Source organism: Larus michahellis, chromosome Z (genome assembly GCF_964199755.1).
Source record: "Larus michahellis chromosome Z, bLarMic1.1, whole genome shotgun sequence".
Taxonomy (NCBI): Eukaryota; Metazoa; Chordata; class Aves; order Charadriiformes; family Laridae; genus Larus; species Larus michahellis.
In genome coordinates this window covers 10,206,332-10,229,293 of record NC_133930.1, presented here as the reverse complement: position 1 = coordinate 10,229,293, position 22,962 = coordinate 10,206,332, and the positions used below count along the sequence as shown (strand labels likewise).

Sequence of the window (22,962 nt, the reverse complement as noted above, 5' to 3'; positions counted from 1 at the left end):
CTGCTGGGAGTGGTATGGGCTAAGAAAGTGCACACAGATCTAAACCAGGGTGCCAGGGTTGGCAGAGTTGGGAAAATGTGGTCTGCCTGATCATTTCTATATCCAAAAAATCACCAAGTAAAACCCTTGACTGTACACAGATTCTGGTCATTAGACTGAAACTGAGAGGGTGTGTAAAAACCCTTGCAACATAGTACGATGTATCTATAGTCCTAGATGTTGATTCTTTGACCTCAGAACAAAAATCTAGGAGTCAATACGCTGTTTTCCTAGGAACTGCTTTTCTAGATTCCCTTATTAAAAGGGAAAATTCAGGTGCTGAATCTTAAAATCTCATTAAACTTGTACTTTTTATTTGCCCATTCACCTGGTCTCCTTTCCTTTTCAAGGCCTCCCACAGTCTCAGGGTATATGAATCATTACGACTCATCCAAATAATACCGAAATGGACCAACCAGAGGTTAATGTGCCTTCCTCTTCTGGTACCTTGATCTTTGTAAAGTTATGTCACAAACGTGTCACTGTGTTAGGGCTGGGTACATGCATTGTCTTTTTCTAAGATGTACGTATTAAAAGTTGCAACAGGTTTGTACTGTTACTTGTGACTTTTCCATTTGTTTTAGGGTGTGGTGTAGACACAAATCAATGCACTGGTTTGTCTTGGGATCAGTCTTACCTGTGACATCTGTCAGTGCTTGCTTGTATGTTAATGTGTACACAAATGCTGGATCTTCCCCATTGCCTATGATGTACTTATATGATGCACAAACTACACAAGGTGTTTTAAAATGTGCGGTGATCACAACTTGTTGCCTGAGGGTAGGATGTCCTACAGTGCACTCTTTTTAATGGTTTTGGGGTTTTGTTTGTTTTTTCACAAATACACTTAATAAGATCCAAAGCCTTGGAAAAAAAAATATATCAGGACTTGCTGATATTTGCTGGCTTCTGTTCTAAATCCAGGGTCTGATGTTTGTTAACAACTCCTGCAATTACACCCATTTAACAGAGCCTTTCTCAGCGTGCTGTTTCTGTCGTGAACTATGTCAGAAACGGCACTGGATGCTGAACTATCACAGAAGCTGTCAAGTGAAGTAGTAACAGCTCCCTTCAGATGTTACTGTGCACATTTTTAACTGTAAGGTAAAACTGTTCAAAATTGCTGGTGCAGCTTGCAAATGGAACATTGGGAAACTGCAGATAATACGCAAAACCAGCCTGTTGGTCTGCACAAGCTCAGTGTTCGGAGTTACCTTGTAAATTGTTTCTCCTCTGAAAAGTGATATTTTTTTTTTCCCAATACAAAGACATTACACATGTGGCCTTGTTTTCTGAACTGGCAAAGGATATCTTTGTTCTTAAACTGACATCTGGAGTCTGGGCTGAGTTTCCATCTCTTACGCAGCTAGCAGAGGATGGTGTGATTGATACAAGATGTCCCTTCCCAGCTGTAAGGTTAATTTGATCATAAGAGCGTGGAAATGGGAACACTTCTTCACTTGCTGTGGCCTTCAATGGGCATGCATACCCATAATTAACCGAAGTACAGTACTGCATTCTGTCGATCCGTTTCTAGAATCAGCACGATTAGTCATCAATGTATTGACACTAATACATGGTCAAGGAGCTCTAATGTATGCGTATTTCCTGTGCTAACTGTATCTGTTCTAAGTCTCCAGTGCAGACTTAATCTGGAGTTCTCTTTTTAGTTCTTGCTAACTTCAGAGTTTCTTCAAATTCAGTAAGGTCCTGTTTTTATTATAGTCACTTTTCAGAGCAGAACAGATTGGTTTAACTTTGTTTTGTAATCTTTAGCACCTTTCCCTTCTCCCATTTCTTCTTAATCCACCTTTAACAATCATTTCAAAGCTGTTTGCCTAGTCTGAAAAATACCGAGTCATAATAAAAAAAGAAAACCTGTAGCCCATTGTAGAAAGATCACTTTGTGCGTTTACCGTAAACTTCAGTGGCTGACTAAACTGTCTGGCTGTCTCAGGAGTGGAGTTCCCACTCCTGTGCAGTCTACAGGAGCTGAAATTCTTTTGCATCCATGTTGTACAGTGGATGTCAGCAGATCGGGAAGTGGAGGTGCCCTGCGTGTGCACCCAGTGTCTTTGTTAAACTGATCAGGGGTGGTTTAGCCAACAGAGAACTGGCGTCTTTGGCTGCAACTCAATGTCATAACTAAAGATTTTGTCGATGCATCACTGACTTTCTGCAGACTTGATCCCATTTAAAGTCTCTTTTTACAGACTTTTTTTGCCTTTTGCATATTTGGTGGATTATGAAAAAAATGTGCTATTGTAGGGATATGAGCTAACTCTGTCCTAAAGAGGCAAAAGTTACTATAATGAGCTTTGACCAGCAGTAATGCCAAAGGCTGGCTGTGCTCAGAGATGAGCTGGTAATGGAGTGTTTGAGCAATGGAAGCCTTGAGGGTCTGCTCCATCATGCCGTATGCTTATGTGACTGCAGATTAGTTGCTCACAGAGCTTGCGAAACTGCTGGTCACCCTTCTTCAGACGAGATGTGAAGATGGCGTGGGGAAGAACCAGTTTCCTCAGTGGTCACTTGCTCTCCCCCTTCATCCCTCAGTACCAGTGAGTACCAGTACTCACCAATGCACTTGTCTCTGTTTTCGTGACTGATGATGACTAGCATGTTTTACAGCTGCCACCAGCCACCTCCACCTGCTTCCTGCTGGGATGATGGAATGAAAGGGACTTCTCTGCAGCTCCCTCCACATGTTTGGTTGTTGAATCAGCACGAGCTGTGCCTGCAAGGGTGTAACAGGCCAGCTGAGATTTGCAGCTTGAGTTGGCTGCTCTCAGCTTCTTTCGCAGTGCAGGTGTGATAGTGGGACCATTGTGAAAGGGTGTGGATCAGTAACTTCTAACGGGCTCTATCACTCTGGTTCAAAATGCTGTGTCCATTCTCAGCTTTTCGTCCCGGCCTCGCTCCCATCTTGCCACCCTCTGCCCCTCGGGACTCAAGCAGGTTCCCTGTCCTCTCACAGCTTACTAGTTCAGGTACCAGTTCTGCAAAGCCCAGGTGCCCTGTTCAAGCCCTGCTGCAGTTTACTGGCTTAGGCAGCAGCTTGCTGATGCGGGGCCTTGCTCCCAGAGTCCCTTATTCATTAGACTCAGCCCTGCATATCCCTGGACTGGTATCCCCTTTCGGTCTGAAAGGCTTTGCTCCAAACTCAAACTCCAAACCCAAATTCCTGCCCCATGGAGGAGTTGGTTCCTGTACTGCTGGCTGTTTCAATTTGTTGGATTTTATTTTTCTCGGTGTTTATTCTGGGGTTCACTGCATGTGTATGAAATCCTACTGACTTTCTCAACTCCCCTGAATGTGGTACAGGGGCCCACCCTGTGAGGCATCAAATTACTTGTCTACTTCCAAGGTGCACAGAAACAAGGATCTCTCACACAAACAACTTTTAGGGAGGAAAAGCAGCTGGATGTACACAAGTGGAAAGGTATCTCTGGGTAGAATAGGTGAGGGAGCATTTTAAAAATTTTAAATAGAACAGTAACTGATTTTTTTGTTTCTTTTTTTAAAAAATTGCTTTAACAGGGTGTTTGTCTGTGTTCTAACCCACAGAAAGCTGCAATGTAAACTGCGGTTTTCTGTTCATCAATGCAAAATGTGCCTCTCAACTATAATGCAAAAGTCAGTCTCTTTCCGTTTGCAGTGGAAGAAGTCTAGCTGAAGACTGATCTAATGTATTTCTTGCTCTTACGTGTAATCATCCACACGACAGTCCCTGCTGGTCTTTCCCAAGCACCATACAGCACTATCCCTATTTAAAAGCAAAACAGGGATTTCATTGAGCAGTGGAACCTGCTGAACTTCCTTGGTTTGAGAGAGACTGGAGAGGAGAGCCCAGGTTCCGTGTGTTTTAAATACAACTTTAAACCAATGCAGCTACTCTCTCAGATCAGCACCACTTCCTACCTTTCTGTCCGTTCAGATGGGAGTTTAAAAGTAAACCCAGCAATATGTGATCCAGTTGATGTGCTTGCAGGTGAAACATGGGGTTCTTGAAATTTGAGGACTGAGATTTCGCTTGTGGAAGAATTTGGGGTGTGGGTGCGAGAGCTTGGATCTCGGATTACAGCACTTCTGCCCGCTTGCTAAATGCAATAGAGTACTCTGGACTCTTGTGAAGAAGACTCTGGTAGAAGAGCTGTGAAGGTGTAGACTGGAACTGATCATTTTAGGTCATCTGTGTGTTGCTTGACTACATGGACAATGTAACAGTGATTTTTTACAGATTGCTTTTCATGTGTCAGTCACAAGTAACTCTTAATTTGCTGTTTGGAGGAAAACTGTTAATAGATACATTTCCAGATCAAATTAAGAGCCTAATTTTCCATCTTGCATTAACCGGGTTACTGTGTTGACATGCCAGAAAGATGTTGCTCTTTGAAAAAGCATGTTCGTGTATGTGGCAATGACCCATGCACTTTTTAAATACCTAGTTCTGTACATTCTCACCTGAGTATCGTTAACCATGCTGTAGTCTGACAAATGGATCTTTTACTACTGCCCTGTTATATAGATAATTGTAATTAACTGCAGTTTGTTTTTTCCACTACTTGAAGTTGTGTGATCTGAAAACTGGTGAACGAAAAGTATTTGTGCATCTTACTATGGGTATCTCTAAATAAAATGTATTTGTATAGTGTGTTGGCTTGGCCGATGGTTTACTTTATTTGCTAGTTATCCCACTGCAAGTAAATCCAGGGCAGTTTGAGAGCAAGTGGGCTTCGGCTTCTCCTTGTAACGGTCCAGCCTCTGTGTTGATATGACTGATTTAGGAGAAATAAAGTGAACTATTGTTTTTCCTTCACCAGTAAGTGGCTTGATATCCCAAGGGCAGGTTCTGCGCTTATTCCTGTTTTTCGTAGCTTAAACATCACTCCTGTTTTCTGTACAGCTGTACTAATGCTTGTTGCTTCTATAGGAAATGTATCTAATGGCAGAGTTGGACTGTTACATTCTTCAAAGCATCTCCTTCCTGTTCTCTTCTTCTGGTACCTCATTTGTTCTGAGGTAAGTGTTTCCTTTCAACCACTATTTTTTCTAACAAGGAAATACCTCTAAGAAGTGTTGGACAGTACAGTTAGTTAGTTAGCTATAGGATGAAAAGTTTCAGGAAGATCTTACGTGCTAAAACTGCATCTGTAGCACTAGATCTTCCACCATATTTTCATTGCACAGGAGAGTGAGGCCTCTGTCCACCTGTCCTATTTCCCTGCCTTTTCTTCCCTGCCTAGGATTGGGAAGGTTATTTTTTGGTGAGGAAGAATGTCGTTAAGAGATCTAAGCTTTATGTTGGAGGTTAAAATCATGTGCCTAAAAGCAGCTCCTGCATCCCCACTTTCTTCACAGTTGGCCTCACCCTGAGGTGCCAGTTTCCATAGTCATGGACAAACTGCAGCTTTGTACAGAAGCTATAGGAGAACATGTTCTTTCTTGAGGAGAACACACTCATCAAGAAGAGTGTGGCCAGCAGGTCGAGGGAGGTCATCCTCCCCCTCTACTCCACCCTGGTGAGGCCGCACCTGGAGTACTGTGTCCAGTTCTGGGCTCCCCGGTTCAAGGACAGGGAACTGCTGGAGGGGGTGCAGCAAAGAGCCATGAAGATGATTAGGGGACTGGAACACCTCTCTTATGAAGAAAGGCTGAGGGACTTGGGTCTTTTCAGTCTGGAAAAAAGATGACTGAGGGGGGATCTTATCAACACTTATAAATATTTAAAGGGTGGGTGTCAGGAGGATGGGGCCAGGCTCTTTTCAGTGGTGCCTGGGGACAGGACAAGGGGTAACAGGCACAAACTTGAACATAGGAAGCGGGTGGCAGAGCCCTGGCACAGGCTGTCCAGAGAGGTGGTGGAGTCTCCGTCTCTGGAGACATTCCAAACCCGCCTGGACACGTTCCTGTGCAACCTGCTCTGGGTGACCCTGCTCTGGCAGGGGGTTGGACTAGATGATCTCCAGAGGTCCCTTCCAACCCTATGATCCTATGTTTCCAGCTGCACCAGCTCTGCTCCCTGTAGTACTGCAGTAGACATTACTGATTCTTGTGGATGCTGGAAGGGTGTCGTGGTTTAGCCTCAGATGGCAACAAAGAACCACGTGCCGCTCGCTCGCCCCTTCCTAACACAGGAAGGATCGTAAGAAAAGGCAAGACTCTTGGGTTGGGACAAAGGCAGTTTAACAGAACAGCAAAGGGAACATGCAAACAACAACAACAACAACAACAACAACAACAACAACAACAACAACACGGATAGGGGAGTATACAAACGCGATTACGGGACCGCCGCTCGCCGACCGGCCGGACCCAGGACGCCCCAGCCCGCTTTTAAGCAGCAACTTCCTGCCCCCTCCCCCGGCAGCTCAGGGTGGGCGTGGCTCACATGGCATGGAATACCAGGAAAAGTTAACCCTATCCCCACCGGAACCAGGACAAAGGGGAGAGTCTAAAAGGCATATGAATACTATACTGTCATCCTACTGAGCCTTATACTAAAACTGTTTGAGAGATGAAAAAAAAAAAAAAAATCCCTGGCCCTGGAGACACACAGGAGATGGTGGACTTGTGTGGTGGGATGAGGCTAGAAGGCAGCTGTATCAGTACCACCTGTGGCTCCTGGCTTGCCTCCTGTCACAGCCATGGATTTGGATGAGCTTGTGTGGAAGCTGGAGCTGAACTGCTTATGAGCTGTGCTCTGTTCCTCCTAGATGGTCACACTTGCTGCTGCTCCTCCTTAACACGGAACAGGTTCCCTGCCAGGCTGATGCTTTTGTTTCCACCCTTAAGCGAAAGTGAGAGGAGGGCAAAGGGACAGTTACTTTTAGCTATGGAAAGGGCTCTGCAATGATGGTTTCTAACTCCCCAGCTGCATCGGATCCTCCATCAAGTACAGCATCCAGATGGTGTGGGACCTGCCAGTTGATAAGCAGGACCAAAGAGGACTGGGGGTGGATGAAGGCATCAGGGGGTACCAAGAGAGTCAGTACTCATCAAGCTCCTCCTAGATGTGTGTTCAGCTTTAACCTCAGCGTTAAAGAGCCCAAATCCTCCCCCAGCAGATAATTTTAGCATTCACCTATTTTGTCCCATTATCTGTCCTGCAGGTCTCCTTGCTTTCCCATTCACTGTGCAGATGAAGTGGTTTGTTCCCTTCTGTGGGGCAGCTTATCTCTTTTTGTTGGAAAGGATTTTTAACTGTTTCGTGGGCACGGTCTTCACTCCTTATACTGAACAGCCCAGGTTCCCTCAGTGCTTTCTCACTGGCTGTGCTTGGTGTGTGTGTGTGGCTGTCGTCATTTCTGGCTGTGGAACCAAGACAAGATCCATTGCACTCCTTGGCCCGGAGCCTGCAGCAGGTTTATGCCGCAATCGACTATGCTTTTTACTGTACGCTACAAACACGGTGGCAGTGCACATTATCCCTTTCAACACTCAATCTGATGCCTGCCTCCAACTCCCAGGCCAGCTGCTGCAGGTTGCTTGGCTGTCATCACTTCCATTCTTGGGTGTATGTTGTTTCTGATCTTTGTGACTTGGGATGTCAGCTCTTGCCAGCTGGTGGCACCGCTGCTGCAGAACAAGGAAGCCAAACCGAGGCAGCACTGTGGGAATAGTTTCATTATGGTTCTGTTTGTTCTTCCTAGCCACAGGTGTACTCATCCTGCCTGCTTCTGAATGGAGAATCAGGATAGTCTTTTCCAGTGCAAGGTGTTTTCAAGGTCTAGTAAATGGATTAATAAATTAAGAGATGCCAGGAACGCAGTGCTTGAACTGTTCTTTGTGCAAAGGCAGCCCATTTTGTCAGCAATTGAAAGCAAGCAAGTTCATGGTGTATTAGAAAACAAGAACTTCTGCGCTTTGTCTCCCAACTTCCTCAGTCTCCCCCAAGCCTCCTCATCTTGAAGAACAAATGCCAGGATGGCCTCAGCCTCCTGTGAGGCTCAAAGGACCACGTGGCCCACAGAGCATTTGGGAGCTACTGATCAGCTGCTCCAAAGTACCACCCTGCATGGAGGGTCTTACTTTTAGCTCTTCATTAAGGTGTACCATGAGCTGGGAGAGGTAAGAGAGGAGCCACAGGCCATAAGTGCAGAGCTGCTGTCAGAAGGCCAGCTAGGCAGTTGCTTGGACTGTTTGTGCCAAACACAGAAACAAAGCGAGATCACGTTCCAGGGATGCTGAAGTCTCAGCAGAAAGATTTGTAGTCCCTGCAATTGGTGTCTGTGGGTCTTTTTTTCCTGTGTTGTCAAAAGTTTCCCTGTTCCAGGGGTTTCCTCTCTCCACACATCCACTGCAGTGCCTGGTGTATGTTGAATGTTAAGCACACAGACTCATCTATGATAGAAATTTCACAGATTCTAGACAAATAGAAAGGATGTGACTAGATTTAAGGTTGTCTTTGGGGAGACACAGATTGGCACTGTTGCTGCAAAACTCCTCCCCATACAGCTGCTGTATTCTAAGTAAGTATTCACCTAGGGAGGCATGCTGGCCAATTTCTCCATGTATATGAACCCTAAGAGAGCTCTCAGAGACAAAAGGGTGAGGAGCGGTTGGTCAGCACTGAGAAAAACACCTGGGAAGGCATGATCCATTTCCTCACTTGCTGTGGTGGCAGCCTGCTTCCTGCTGCTGCGGGCTCCTGGACACCAAGCAGCAGCCGGGACAGCAAGGGTGCCAGTAGAGAGCAATTAAGCTATAATGACTTCTCATCTTGCTCTCTGACAAAATCACTTCATATAGACTTTTTTCCCCTTCCGGGCAAGAAATTCTAGGAGTAATGATGACTTGCCGTGTTTATTTATAAGAGCATCTCTTTCCTGTTAACTGCAGAAAGCCAACTTTAGCTTTTTATTTGTATAAACAGACTTTGACTCCAAAAAAATTATTTTCCCCATTATCTTGATGCATATACAGTAGGCTGCTGCTGTTGTACTTTGAGTGCTTTTGGTTTTGGGGAAAGCTTTTAGTTCTGCACTCTGGGCTGATCAACTTTGCTTAAGGGAAAGGAAACATCCAGTGCTTGAACATTCCTCACAGAGCAATAGAAAGTGTCTAGAGAGAAAAGTCTGTCTCATGTGAGATAGATTTCCCTGTCACCTTTCTTTCTCAACTTACTAACACATTCTTGGAACAAGAAATGGTCAGAGAAGTCAAATCATATGCCTGAATACTGGGTTCCTGTACTCTCCAAATCACAAAATAGCTTTCTTCTCCAGGCTGAACAATCCCAGCTCTCTCAGCCTGTACCTGTATGTCAGATACTTCAGTCCCTTAGTCATCTGTGTCACACTTCACTGGACTCCCTCCAGTATGGCCATGTCTTTCTTGTATTGTGGAGCCCAGAAGTGGACACAGCAATCTGGATGTGTCTCACCAGTGCTGAACTGATGAGAGGAGGGGAAGGATCACCTCCCTTGATCTGCTGGCAGCACTCTTCCTAATGCAGACAAGGATGTTGTTGGCCTTTGGCACCAGGGCACATGGCTGGCTAGTGTTCCACTTGTTCACCAGGACTTCCAGGTCCTTCTCTGCCAAGCTGTTTTCCAGATGGCTGGCCACAGCCCACATTGGCATATGGGGTTGTTACTTCCTGGGTGCATAACTTCACATTTCCCTTGGTTGAACTTCATAAGATTCCTGTTGGCCTATTTCTCCAGCGTTTGAGGTCCCTCGGAATAGCACCACAACCATCTGGTGCATCACCCACTCCTCCCAGTTTTGTGCCATCTATAAACTTGCTGAAGCTGTGCTCTGTCCCACTGTTCTAGTCATTAATGAAGATATTCAACGGTATTGGTCCCAGAACTTAAGAGTACGCCACCAGTGACTAGTTTCCAGCTGGACTTTATGCCACTGCCCACAGCCCCTTGAACCGAGCAGTTCCACCAGGTTTCAGTCCGTCTCACTCTCCATATACCTAGTCTGTATTTCATTAATTTGTCTACCAGGCTGTTACAGGAAACACTACTGAAAGCTTTGCTAAAGTCCGAGTGAACACCATCCCCTCCTCTCCCCTCATCTACCAAGGCAGTCATTTCATTGTAGAAGGTGATCAGGTTGGTCAAGCAGGACTTCCCCAGTGTAAATCCATACTAAGTCCTCACAGTCACTTTCTTGTCCTCAATAGGTTTGGAAACGGCTTTCAGTACTATTTGCTCTATCACCTTCGCAGGGGCTGAGGGGTGGCTGACCAGCCCGTAGTTCACTGAGGTCTCTCAAGGTCACTGATTTGTTCCTGCCATTGCCAATTGCTGCATCTAAAAACGCCCCTTTTATAATTTAAAGCAGATGACTGACATTTAACCAGAGTTGGCAAATATCCTTGGACGTGCTATTCAAAACATTCTCCTAAAATGTATCACAGGATAAAAATGCTTGTAATTTATCCTAAGATTAAGTTTGGGGGAAAACAGCAAGTGGTGCAACATCTAGCTTCCACTTTACAACACTATTAGTTTATTATTAATCAATCACAGAACATTTACATTATCTGGGTTAAGAGAGGCTTGAGATTCCACTAGATCCATTAAAATCCAGCTGATAAAGGCAGATGCTCTGTAGGCACTGCAAAAGGCACCATGAAACATGGTGCAAGGCTGTTTAAAAGTCTCTAGCGGGCATAAGGATATCAATGCGGCCCAGTAACTGAATTAGCTTTGCATTTATGGGACACTGTAGCTGAGCTAATCAGCTATCCCAGAATGAATGAGCTCTGCATGTAAACAACTGGTGTCTCTGGTTGATAAACTTGTTGTCTGTAACTTAAATTAGAAAAGGAACAGATAAAACAAATTCTGCTACATTTATTCTGGTATAAACTGGCATAAGCTATACCAGCAGATGGATTTTCTTGCTTCCAAGAACTTTCAACCCCTTAAAGAACAATCCCTAGCAATCACATTGGCTCACCCGAAGATAGTTTTAAAAACATTAACAGATGATTATAAAAGTAGAATTGTTCCAAAAATACCTGCTTCTTGTTCCCCTAAGAAGCAGGATGCTCCAGTATTGTCACAAGAAATAGCTGGTTGTTAGCTTATGGACTGTCTAACACAAAGTTACATTTGACAGCCAGAAATGATTTTCTATCACCAGCTCTAAGGTGTCTACAGCCAGGAGTTCATAGAAGCATAGAATGGTTTGGGTCAGAAGGGACCTGTGGGTTGGAAGGGAACTTTAATGATCATCTAGTCCAACCCCACTGCCCAAGTTCTTTAACACCTGGCCAGGGAAACTTCTGGGTTCATGGAGATAATTTTAATCTTTGGAAATTTTAAGAGGCTGGAAGCATGACACTGCTTGAGCAGGGCACAGAGGGCTGACCAGATACCTGCAGACTACTTCCCTTGATGTCACAGGCAAAATAATGGAAAACCGATAAGGGACTTGATTAACACAGAATTCAAGACTAGGTATACAGTAAATGCAAGGCAACAAGGTTGTGTGGAAAATAAGTCTGTTTAACAAAAGCCCATTTGATTCTTAGAGATTGTTTGGCTGTTAAAGGAAGCAGTGGGTACGTCAGAGAATTAAATCGGGGAGTATGACAGAACAAACTCAGCACTCACTATTAGCAGAGCGTGCACTACACACATTAACAACTGCCAACACCCTCCCCGAAACAGGACTTTATAGCAAGGTTCTGCAGGATCAAATATCAGGCCCAGATATGTAGAAGCATCTCAGCAATCTGTAAATAAGTACAAAGTCACTGCAGACAAAATGTTTTGTGACAAAGGTTTGAGGAATGGAAAATAACTATGGGCTTAAGGTGGTTGTACAGAGCAATTTCCGATTCTGTTCACGCGAAAATGCATCGCCTTTTTCATACAGCCAAATTCCAAGGTGAGAAAACTTGGACCAAGGGCTGCAGGGGGCACCTACAGAAGAGGGTCTGTCTCCAGGCACGCACCGACTCTAAAGGATGATCAAGCAGTCCAACACGAATTCCCAGGATGATGCTGAGGCATGAGGAACCAATGCAGCCTGCGGATGTTAGGAATTTTAATGGCCTGGACTGTATGAGGCTAGACACAATGATATCATTACCCTTCCTGCCTTCAATGCCATTGAATCAATGAATGGCAACTATACCAGAAGAGCTTGCTTCCGCAACTGAAATGGCAACCCTTTCAAGCAAAAATGCTGCTGAAGCCTTGGTTCTACATGCATATTAGCACATTGGATCCCATTTCTAGACAGCATCCTTACGAGTTTCACCCCAAGTCTAAATGAAGCAGCAACCCCTAGCACGCCCAAGGGTAACAGCTCTTGAAAGAACCCCACTTTGCATCCCAGATTTTCATTTGTTCCATTATAACCAGAGAGAATTTGTAATTCCCTACAAACTCAACTCAAACCTGAAAGTCAAGCTTGGTTTCTTCACGCGGAGCCTCTCCCTCACAGAGTCTGGGTACGACTGAATTATTTGTCTCTCTGAGGCTACTGTAGTATGTTTTGGAAAAAGGCAGCGCTGTTGATGCAGGTGTCAGGTTAAGGCTGTAAGAACAGTTTGCAGAGAAGAATAGTATTTTTATCAGAACAAGGGGCGTAACTGGGGGAAAAACAGGCACAAAGAAAATAAAAACTTTGGACTAAATTGTGAAAAACAGCTCTGAACTTCAACTCAGTTGAACTAATTGTCCAATGAGTCTGAGGGGCAAGGGTTGGTAGTGTGTAAAGTAGAAGAGAGCATTAGCAAGAGGGAAGACCAAGCCTGTGAAGAATAGATGGTTTTTATTTCTTGCCTGTAACACAGTAGAGGAGCCTTCTGAACCAGAATGTCCCAGTTTGAGCAACACAGGACTAATTTATCTTCTAATGCTTAGAAAAACTGCACTTTTAGAAGACTCTAGTGTCTGAATTCGTGAAAATATTTACTTGATAGCCAGCTAGGCTATGTGGGATTCAAGGTGTCAGTGTTTTCAAGCCTTGCCAGGTGTAGAGGAGTGAGCCCTGGGCACTTGACCCAAGCTGGCCAGCAGGATTATTTCATACCATGAACACCACATTCAATACAAATTAGAAAGTTTGCTGCATACTTGCTCTCTCCCTTGACGGCAGTGATCCAGAGAACTTCTGGCCCCAGTGCCGGACTCCTGAGCCCTTCCCTTCCTCCCGAAGCTGCGGCTCTTGCACTGTCCAACACTTGCTGTCCACTGTGGGGAGTACGCAGCTTCCTGCTGATAGAATTGGCTGAGTATAATCCCTGTATATTTTATATTGGTATCAGGATCAATACTGGTTCTTTAGTATTATTAAGGTTAATTATTTAGTCTTATCCTATTAAATCTATTTATATTTCAACCCTTGTGTTTCCTTGTTTTCCCCGATTCCCCATTCCTGGGTGGGGAGGGGTCATCAGGTGATAGAATGATTGTTTAAATGACAATAAATTGTTATGGGTTTCCCAAACTATAACACAGGAACAGGGTGATATTCTTAATACAAGTGGTTTCCCCCAACTCTCAAATGCAACTGGCAAGTGGAACACCAAAGCACTAGAATAGTGGTTTCCAGCCTGTGGACTGCAGGCTATTTAAGAAACCTGCAGCAGATGACTGAGAAAAGCAAACCTGAAGTAAGCTCAGATGTAAGTCTGGTGGGATTTGCACCTGCCCTGGATTATTCTTTAGTAGTTGGAAAACTGAAAAGGTCACAAATCCTTCTAACAGCAGATAAAAGTCCTGACACAGGCAGTAGGTAGAATTTGCCTGCCGGGCCTGGCGGAACCTTTGCCGTGTTCAGTGCAGGGTCTCCTCTCCAAGCCGGACATACCGAGTATTTGCAGTGAAGGCCTCTGTCCCTGAGCCCCCATCAAAAAGTTTGTTCCTTTACCTCTGCTCTGGAAGCTTTGTCAGTGAAAGATGCCATTTTCTCATTTATATTTATTGCATGTACAGCGGAGAGGAGTCTACAATGCTCTTGTTCTGGTATCCTTGTGCAAAGGATATTTGTGAAATATGTGACCCTTGTGAAAGGGTTATTAAACATTGGAATAGGCTGCCCAGGGAGGTGGTGGATTCACCATCCCTGGAAGTGTTTAAAAAAAGGGTAGATGGGGCACTTAGGGACACGGTTTAGAAGTGGCTTTTGTCAGGGTAGGTTAAAGGTTGGACTCGATGATCTTAAAGGTCCCTTCCATCCTCAGCGATTCTATGATTCTATGATTTTCTCCTATTCCAAATGCTCCTGGGCTGGATTCTGTATGATATTTGGAGACATACTCCAGCTGGCACCACGCCATCTGACTACAGCATCCCAAGAGCTCTCAGCCTTTGTTGTTGCATGCTGCACATCAAATATCCATCTTGATTAGCAAAGGAATGCCAAGTCATGATGAAAGAACGCTAATAATACTGATTAAATCTGCACAGATTATGGAGCCGCAGACATGTTTGTCAGAAAGTGTATGAAACTTTGTTTAGAGATATAATTAATTTTCTCCCCCCAACAGTAATAAAACAAAATATCAACAGCTGCCTCAAGAAGATCAACACTACCTGTGCACTGTTTGGTCTGAATTTCAATTTAGCTTTAAAGGACCCTCTGTGTTATTGGTCAAAGACGGGAATAGGGAGGTCTTGCTGCTTCTGAGCAGTAGGAACTGTCATAGCTCCTGCCCATCTATGTAATAAATCTCAAGGTCTGCCCAGGCCGCAGGCCGCTTAAATCTGTCTCAGTGGAGAAGGCAGAGGCACGAACAACACTTATTAATTTTCAGATGCTGCTTAGGGTAATATGAGATTTGGTGCCCTCTCTACTTATGTGGAGAGCATGGGATCAAGGGACAGAGGATGATCAAACAGCAGTAAAGGAAGTAAGACCACAGAAAAGGTCAAAAACCATGGGATGTATCACTGGTGGCACCAGCGACTGAAGAACAGTCTGATATCTGGTGCCCCCATCACCTTCACCAACCCTGCAGCAGCAAGCAGGGACGAATTTCCATATGGGCTAAGTGAGCCGTGCCTTAAAATGCTAGGCCTTACAAAGAAGGGGAGCCAGAAGGGTGCAACTGCTGCATTTCAGGCAACTAGAGGTGCTGTACAGAATGGGAAAAATAGCAGGAAAAAGCCTAAAGGGAAAAAGTTACTTGTTTTTCCTCGCTTACAACCTTGTCTTGGGGAGTCAAGCAATCTTCCTTTCTTGCCATCTGTCATGTATGTCACCGTGCAGTTTGGGTTGCCAGAACCTGCACCAAGTGCTCTGACATACCTCTGCTGTGCTGACATACCCCTTCCTGTTCTCCCTTAGTCCCTAGCATACTTTCCTTGCCCTTTTCTTCCATTAGTGCAGCTACCCTTTCTCCTGGGATTCGTCCTGAGATAACCCCCCTGTGTCCAGCAAAAGAGTGTAAGACTTAAAACAAATTAATGTAAATGCAGAATTGGTTCCCATTTTCTCACTGCTCCGGCTGAGCAACTGTGGAGAGAGAACATTAAGGAGCCTTTTGCTTCTCTACTCATGTGGATTGTTTGGGATATAAAAGAGGCCTCGGATGAAGCCCCCAGGAGAATAATAGCCAGGACAAGGAACAAGGGAGCTCCAGTGATGCCCTGTCCCTGGAGGTGTTCAAGGCCAGGCTGGATGGGGCTTTGAGCAACCTGATCTAGTGGGAGGTGTCCCTGCCCATGGCAGGGGGCTTGGAACTAGATGAGTTTTAAAGGTCCCTTCCAACCCAAACCATTCCATGACTCTATGAACCTCCGAGGGCACAACTTGAACATTGCCTGTGACTGAGGTGCCAAATGTCAACCTGAATGGGCTTTAATCTGTGACATAAATGTAAGAAAGGCAGGTATTGTTTTTGCAGAGGAGAAAAGCTGTTTCCATCAGAGGTGACATGATAAGGGAATGACTAAGACAAAGAGGCTCCAGCAAAGGCTTGTAGAACATCTCTTATCACACAGACAAAAGGACAAACTGATTCATACTGGATTAGTGTCTAGAAGGGTAGTCAAACATTTAACCAGGGCTAATGACATTGGGCAATTTTTTTTTTTTACCAAAAAGGAAAGAAATAAACTAGTCAGACAATCCCTTTAGGTGTAGCATAAAAAGAAGTAAACAGAGGCAAGACATCCAGGAAGAATTTTAGGCGCTTCGGACAGACTGTGAACCCTGGAGTACCTAACCAATGGGAAACAGGGGAAGGAAAAATTTGGCCGGGATTAGGAAATAAAAAGGTGTGTTTCAAGAACTGAGAGTGTGCCTACTTGCTAGGTCACCCGCTCTTGCAAGAACGTGAATAAAAACGTGCTTCACAGAAGATTCTGCCTGAGCCTATTTCATTTGGACCGGAACTTATTTCTCATAATAAACCACTCATAATTAGTCCTGCCAAACTCCTCCAGGGCAGAAAATAGAAGCCACCTTAAAACAAGAAGTAAAACTCAAAAAGAGAAAAGGTACTGGTTCGAGCCTCTCCTTCGAGAGAGGAGCCGAGCCATGATTCGAAAATCCACCCTGTCCCTAAACCCACCCCGCCAGGGCCCAGGCTGCGTCCGGGGGTCGCTAGGCCTCTTCTGTTTCCGGCTAAGGCGGGGCTGCCCGTCCTCGCTGAAGCCCTTCCCGGTCCAACTCCACCAGCGCCTCAATCCTCCACGGCGGGACCCCAGAAGCGGCTGCAGCCTTTCCCCAGGGTCCCCCGGGGCCGAGGAGCCGTGGCTCAACCCCGCCAGAATCGGGGAGAGCCCAGCGGCCCCTCACAAACCGGCCTCCCCTCAGAACCGCCGAAGAGGGGCGGGGCCAACGGCTCCCCTTCCGCCACGCGCCTCGGTCACGTGAAGGGGAAGAGGCCGGCTTCCCTCCCTCCCTCCCTGCCCCGCCCTAGTCACGTGGTGCCGGGATAGAGGCGGAAGGGCCGGTGGATGGGCGCGCGCCTGGCGGTGAGTGAGGGGCGAGACGCGCGGGAAGGCGGCGAGGGGGGCGTTAGGCGAGCGCGCTGCGTCACGTGGCGGGGGAGTGGGCCCGCGCGCGCGCGGAGGAGGAGGAGGAGGAGGAGGAGGAGGAGGAGGGGGGGGGAAGAAGGGAAGAAGAAGAAGAGAAGAAGGAGGGGGGAGGGCGCGAGGCGCGCGGTCACGTGACAGTGGTGGGCGCTGCTGCTGCTGCTTTGTGAGCACATTGGGCAGGTACCGCGCGCGCGAGTTGGGGTGGGGGGGCCGGGGCCGCGCGCGGGGAGGGGGCCCAACGGTCCGCGCGCGGTGCCCAACGGTCCGGGGGCGACCGTTGCTCCCCTCAGAGGCGTGAGGCCCCGGGACGGGCCCGTCGCCCACCGCCGCCTCCCGGTGGCGGTGGGCGACGGGCCCGTCCCGGGGCCGGTTGCCCCGTCTTGGTAGGAGCTTTTGTCCGCCCTGGGTTGGGGGGAGGTGGTGTGAGGGGAGGCGGCTCTGCCCTACTTTTTCCCGGCGGCTGCCCCGGGGAAGGTCCGCCCTGCCCTAGATTGCCCCCCCGCTCCCCTCCCTGTCGTTCGTCCCGTCACACACCCACCCCCCCCCCCCCGCTACTTCTTTCCTCACGGGCGCGGAGTAGGCCGCGGTTGTGGGCAGCTGCCGCCCAGCTCCTAGGCCGGGTTTGTGTGGGGAGGGGGCGTGAGCCCAACCGACCCCCTGCCCCGGTGGGTGTTGGGAGAGGTGGGTTTGCGTTCGGGGGAGCGGGGTGCTGCACCCCATCCTCCTTGTTTCTCATCTTCTTACAGCAGGGAGTTTCTTTCCTGAGGGGTTCGTTCCTCTCCTGGTGGTGTGAGGAAAGGTGGGGTGTAGCTGGACCCCTCCAAGGGGAAGCAGAGTTGATGGAGGGAGGCGTGCCTTTGGGCCCCATCCTAATCTCGAGTTAGACTGAAGGAGGGCTGGCAGCACGGGAAGGGAACAAGTGGGTGAATAACTATTGATTTGTGCCTTGTGCAGGGCTTTACTTCCATGTTGTCTTTCCCCATCTCCTTCCTGGGTGTTCCCTCGCTGGTGGTGGGGTAGGGCAGCCGTGTCATGGTCACAGCGACAGAATTCACTGACAATAACATCTCAGCAGCAACAGTAGGTTACTTGAGGACATGGTAATGAATGAACTGTTCTTGCTGTTAACCTTCTCTACCTAGTCCTTCGTAACCTTCTCTACCTGGTCCTTCGTCACCCCCGATTACATGTGGTCACTGAGATTTGGAAGTTAGGGCAGGGCTTTGCTATTCTATTCGACTGGCTTATGTTGCATCTAAAAACAGAAAAGAAAGCTCTTCTGGGTTTGCTGTTGTTGCTGAAAAAATTGCAGCAGGGAAGTGAACTGTAGAAACCTTTCTGCAAGAAACTGGATGTAGAAAGGGACTTGGTGCACCTCTGAGCCTGATGGCAAGGATCTGAACTCTGTGTTGTGAAATAGACTTAAAAATATGTGCTGAAATGTCTGCAGTGCTGTTGAATGCCACATGGGAGCTGCTCAGGGTGAATCTGGTTTGAAGCTTCTCTCTTGTAGGTGTGTTAACATCATGAGCATGGATGTGCAGAGTCTCCTTGGTTGTGTTCAAAGGAACATACAGTCTTGTGGAGCAGAAACTTCATGTTTGGTGTGGAGCTATGTAAGGGGAAGCTCACCAGGGCTAGCCTGCCTCGTCTCTAGCTACTGGGCAGCAATCGGTCCTATGTCATCTCAATTTGAGTGAATGCTGAATGCTTATAGTGCAGCAGCAGATCAAGGTGATAGCCTCTGGGGCGGTGGTGGCTGGTGAAATGGAGGGGCCGTCCTGGCCTGAGAGCAGCTGTTTTTTTCAAGGAGAGAAATTGGAGCTGGATGTGAGGGAAGGGAAGGGAGGGGGAGGATGTGCGGGCCTGGAGGAGCAGTGCTTGCCATTGAAACAGAGCCCTTCACAACATACGGCAGCGACTCAGCCTTCTGAGGCTTTGCTTTTTTTAATATTTGCCAGGCCCTTTTAGCAATTCCCTTGGTTATATCACATTCTCTAGTGGAGTCTGGGTTTGGATTCCTACCTGGCTGACTCAGTATTTATACCTGAGCCCAATCTCTCTGTGGTGGTTTGACCTAACTTGTTTAAAGAATTTATTTTTAACCTTACACTAGGTAACTTGAAAGCAAGTAAGGCTAAATCACTTTGCAGCATTAATGATGTTTTGGGACTCCTAGAGGGTTATGTGGAGAAACTAGATTAACTGGTGTGAATGAATTTTGATGCAGAATCTGGAAAATGAGCCAGCTTTTGTGTTTATAACCTCAACAGTCTTGGTAACTTAAAGGAGGGAGGGAGGAATTGGGCAAGCTCTATTCTACTTTGTTCTAATTGCAGTTTTACCAGCGTATTGATTAAAAAGGTGTTTAATAAAAACAAAGGCATGGAAATTCAGAAATTTAAGCTGTTTCACTTGTATTGGTTTGGCTAGTCCTCAAAAAAGCTCCTGGTGCCATGACTTGCAAAAGGATTTGACCGTTTTGAGGGGACTTCGGAGTTACAGACTCGCCACTAAAATCTAAGGAAGTTAAGCAAACACCCCCCAAAAAATAGTGTCTATTACCAGAACCTATTATTTTGTAATTTTTTTTTTTAGTTATTTCAATTTTTAAGCTACCATTTTAGAATTTAGAAGCAGACTTTTGATGTTTTATGTTTCTTCCATGGACTTTTATGAGATGCCTTCCTCATAGAATGCCATGTTTTGCTATGTTTTATATTTGTTGCTGATGTCCCCCAAGCGATACAGATCATAGCAGTATGCTTATTAATAGTGCTTGAAAAATGTATATATCATAGACTGTTAATACCCTATTAATAATTAGTATTGCTATTAATAGTAGTGTTTACTTGCAATTTTAGTGATGTTTAGTACCAATACTTGGAATAGGTTCTTCATCAAAGAACAGGAATACAACTTTAGATCCTTTATTAATCTTTTTCTTTATCTTTGTGTTTTGTTTGGTTAAAGCACATGAGCAGGACTCTGAAGACCTGTGTTCAGTGCTCAGGTTTGCAATGTTATATGACCTTGGTTAAAAGAGAAGCCAAGTGACTTGGCCCCTTTATAACATGACAGATTAAAGACACTCAGTGTTGTATTTGCATACTTCAAAAGTATTGAATTGGAAGTGCTAGAGGATGTACAAGTAATATCCACTTCAGTGTTTTTATTCTGCTGGAGCTTTTTGTTGAATTTTATTCTTTTCTGATACAGTCTGCTCACTTGTAGCCCATTGTGGCCTCTCTGCTTTTCAGAGAAGACCTAGTTTGGACTTGTACTGTTTTTAATATAACTTCCCTAAACAGGTTGTGCTCATTAAAGTGAGAGCTGGGATAAAAGGTTGTGAAGTAGCTCCTTTGCAATTACTTAAGGTTCATATTTTACAAAAATGGTACAAAGGGTTTCTCCGTTTTGCTCTAACATGAAAAGTCCATGCTCTTTAATTTTGTCCATCTAAACTGACAGTTTGTTGGAATTTCCTGCCCACCTGGGGCTTCTGCAGTCCCTTTCACAGGTGCAGTCCCTTCAGCCCTTTCCCCCCCACGAGTACTCAGTGCTGCAAAGAGTAAACAGTGACTAAAGACAGATAGATTAGAGGTGATACAGTCTGATGCCTAAGGTCGCATGGCTTGCTCAGCTTGCTTGTACTACATCATAGCTATTTTGCTGAGCGTATTGTTTTATTTATTTTGTCTCTAGATGGTAAAACTTGTAAGATAGGTTATGCAGACAGCTTTGCGCAGTTGCCTTGGATGGCGTTGTTTCTACTCTCAGTTCTCTTGAAATTCTCTTTTCTTTTGTCCAGTTGTCTTTGTGAAAGCTACAAGATACTCTGGCTTCTTTTGAAGGTAAACTTGTCAAGCTTTTTCTTCTTAAATCACTCTTCCAACAGATGAGCCTGGAGGAGTCCTTAAGCTGGCCGAGTGTAGAGTTTTGCGTTAAAAACAATGAAATGTTTCCCATATTGAGAGAGCTTTGATCTTTCTTGAGACTCGAAGTTTGCCTGGAGTTGTACTTCTGTGTACAACTTCTGTTGTACTTGACAGTTTTGTTTTTTGCTTTATCATACAAGGAACACGGTTTATTCCAGATCTGCAGAAGATGCAGGTTCAATGGAATTTGTGTTACAGAATCATTTAGTGTTTGAATCCAAAGTTAAATGAAGAAAGTGCAAATACATTCTTAACCTCCAGATTTAAATCATCAGGTTGCACTTTTTTTAACCTGGTTTAATGGCGGGTGTGGGGGAAGTCTGTCTTAGTTTGTTAGGCAGCCCTGTTGTTGAAGGTGTAAAATTTGAATTCAGTAGCTATGATTATATTCCTAAACGTTTTTAATGGATAGCTGTAGAGAGGGGAAGTCTTTTTGCAGTTTTACTGTGTGTGGTATAGGTTTAATCTAGAAAATTTCAGTTTTATTTCTTACGACTAAAATACTGTTCCTGGAAGTAGGATCATGCTTTAGAGACCATATTGAGATTGCTTTTTAGCAAAGAAAATGATTTCTTTTTCTACTGTATTTGTTTTGTTAAGTGTTTTGGGGATGGTGGATGTAATAATATAGAATGAAGCATATGGCTTCTGAAAGTTTTTTTGTTTCCTCTTTCTATTTGGTTTTAAATGTTAACTGAATCACGGCTGATTTATGGTAAACACTGGACCAGTATCTTGTATTACCACATTGTCTGTGTTTCCTTGTATTTGAAGGCTATTGCTGATGTCTTTCTCTTTTCTTTCTGCATTTACGTTCTTCCTTGATTTTCAAACTTGCATGTTGTCTTAGATGCAGTTTCAGCAATGTGAATCTGAAAGGAATTCTAGTGCCAAACCCTGTTCTGCTGTCAGGCTGTACATAATATATTGTATTTGAGAAATTCTGGTTCATGCTTTTGATGGGTTGTACCCCAAGGGACAGATGTCTTCTGTTCCTGGGCTTTTATTTCAGCCGTCAGTCATGTGTTCTTCAGATCATTGACTTATGATCCATTTTGAGACTGACATAAGAGGGGCCTAAGTTACTGGTGTTAACTTTGGGTGACTAATTGTGACCAATACTGCAATTCCCGGTCTTGTGCTTCACTTTCTTTTATTAGCCACTGAATGAATTTCTGTGTGTTTTGGGCATGGGGGTAAGTGCCAAGGTGTAGCTATCTGAAATTCAATTTAGAGAAAGATTGAAATAATGTTATGAGCTTGGTAAAGGCAAGTTTAATGAGTATGCAACAGTGGGGTTTCTTTCCATGTTCGAGAAGACATGTTGTTTCCATGTTGTTTCTGATAAGCATCCTCAACCTGTTGGGTTTCTTTCCTGCTTCTTGATGTCTGGATAGCAGCCATGCCCAGGAACCTTTCATTGTATCTCAGGAAAAGATGCTTATTATCTTTCTTGAATAACTCTATATTATGACTGCAAGTATAAAACTCCTTGCAACTTTATACCCGTACTCCAGTTTTCATTGTTTACCATTTTACCTGTTGATGTAGTAGTGTATGGTGCTGGATTTAAAGTCCCGGTGACTTTTATCCTGCCTGATTTAATTGAAGATAGACATTCATTTGATTTTCTTTATGTGACTAAGCAGAAATGCTAGAGCTTAAGAGTTGTCCCTAATGAAGCTTGTGGGGCATTTTTTGATAACAGCTTTTCTGTTATAGGATTTCCTTCCCTTTTTACTTCATTTAATCACAGACTGGCTGTGGTTGGCAGTCTCCCCCTGCTTAAGCAGGGCCACCTGCACCAGTTTGCCCAGGAAAGTGTCTGAACATCTTTTGAATATCTACAAGGATGGAGACTCCTCCACCTCCCTGCACAACCTGTGCCAGTGCTTGGTCACCCTCACAGTATAAAAAACATTTCCTGATGTTCAGAGGGAACCTCTGTGTTTCATTCTGTTATGGTTTGAGAAACCCATAACAATTTATTGTCATTTAAACAATCATTCTATCACCTGATG

At 45.2% G+C, this 22,962-nt stretch overlaps 1 protein-coding gene across 23 annotated transcripts in view; it reads left to right on the top strand.

Annotated features, from left to right (window-relative positions):
• The first annotated feature begins 16,584 nt into the window (after positions 1 to 16,584).
• Positions 16,585 to 22,962, top strand: part of UBAP2 (ubiquitin associated protein 2) — a 193,660-nt gene continuing 187,282 nt past the window's right edge. For 12 of the 23 annotated variants that reach the window (XM_074568961.1, XM_074568956.1, XM_074568955.1 and 9 more), the window contains exon 1: positions 16,841 to 16,940. The gene's annotated coding sequence lies outside the window, so the exon portion shown is untranslated. Of the gene's footprint in view, positions 16,941 to 22,962 lie in introns of all 23 variants that reach the window. The other 11 variants (XM_074568967.1, XM_074568963.1, XM_074568953.1 and 8 more) reach the window with 6 other exon arrangements.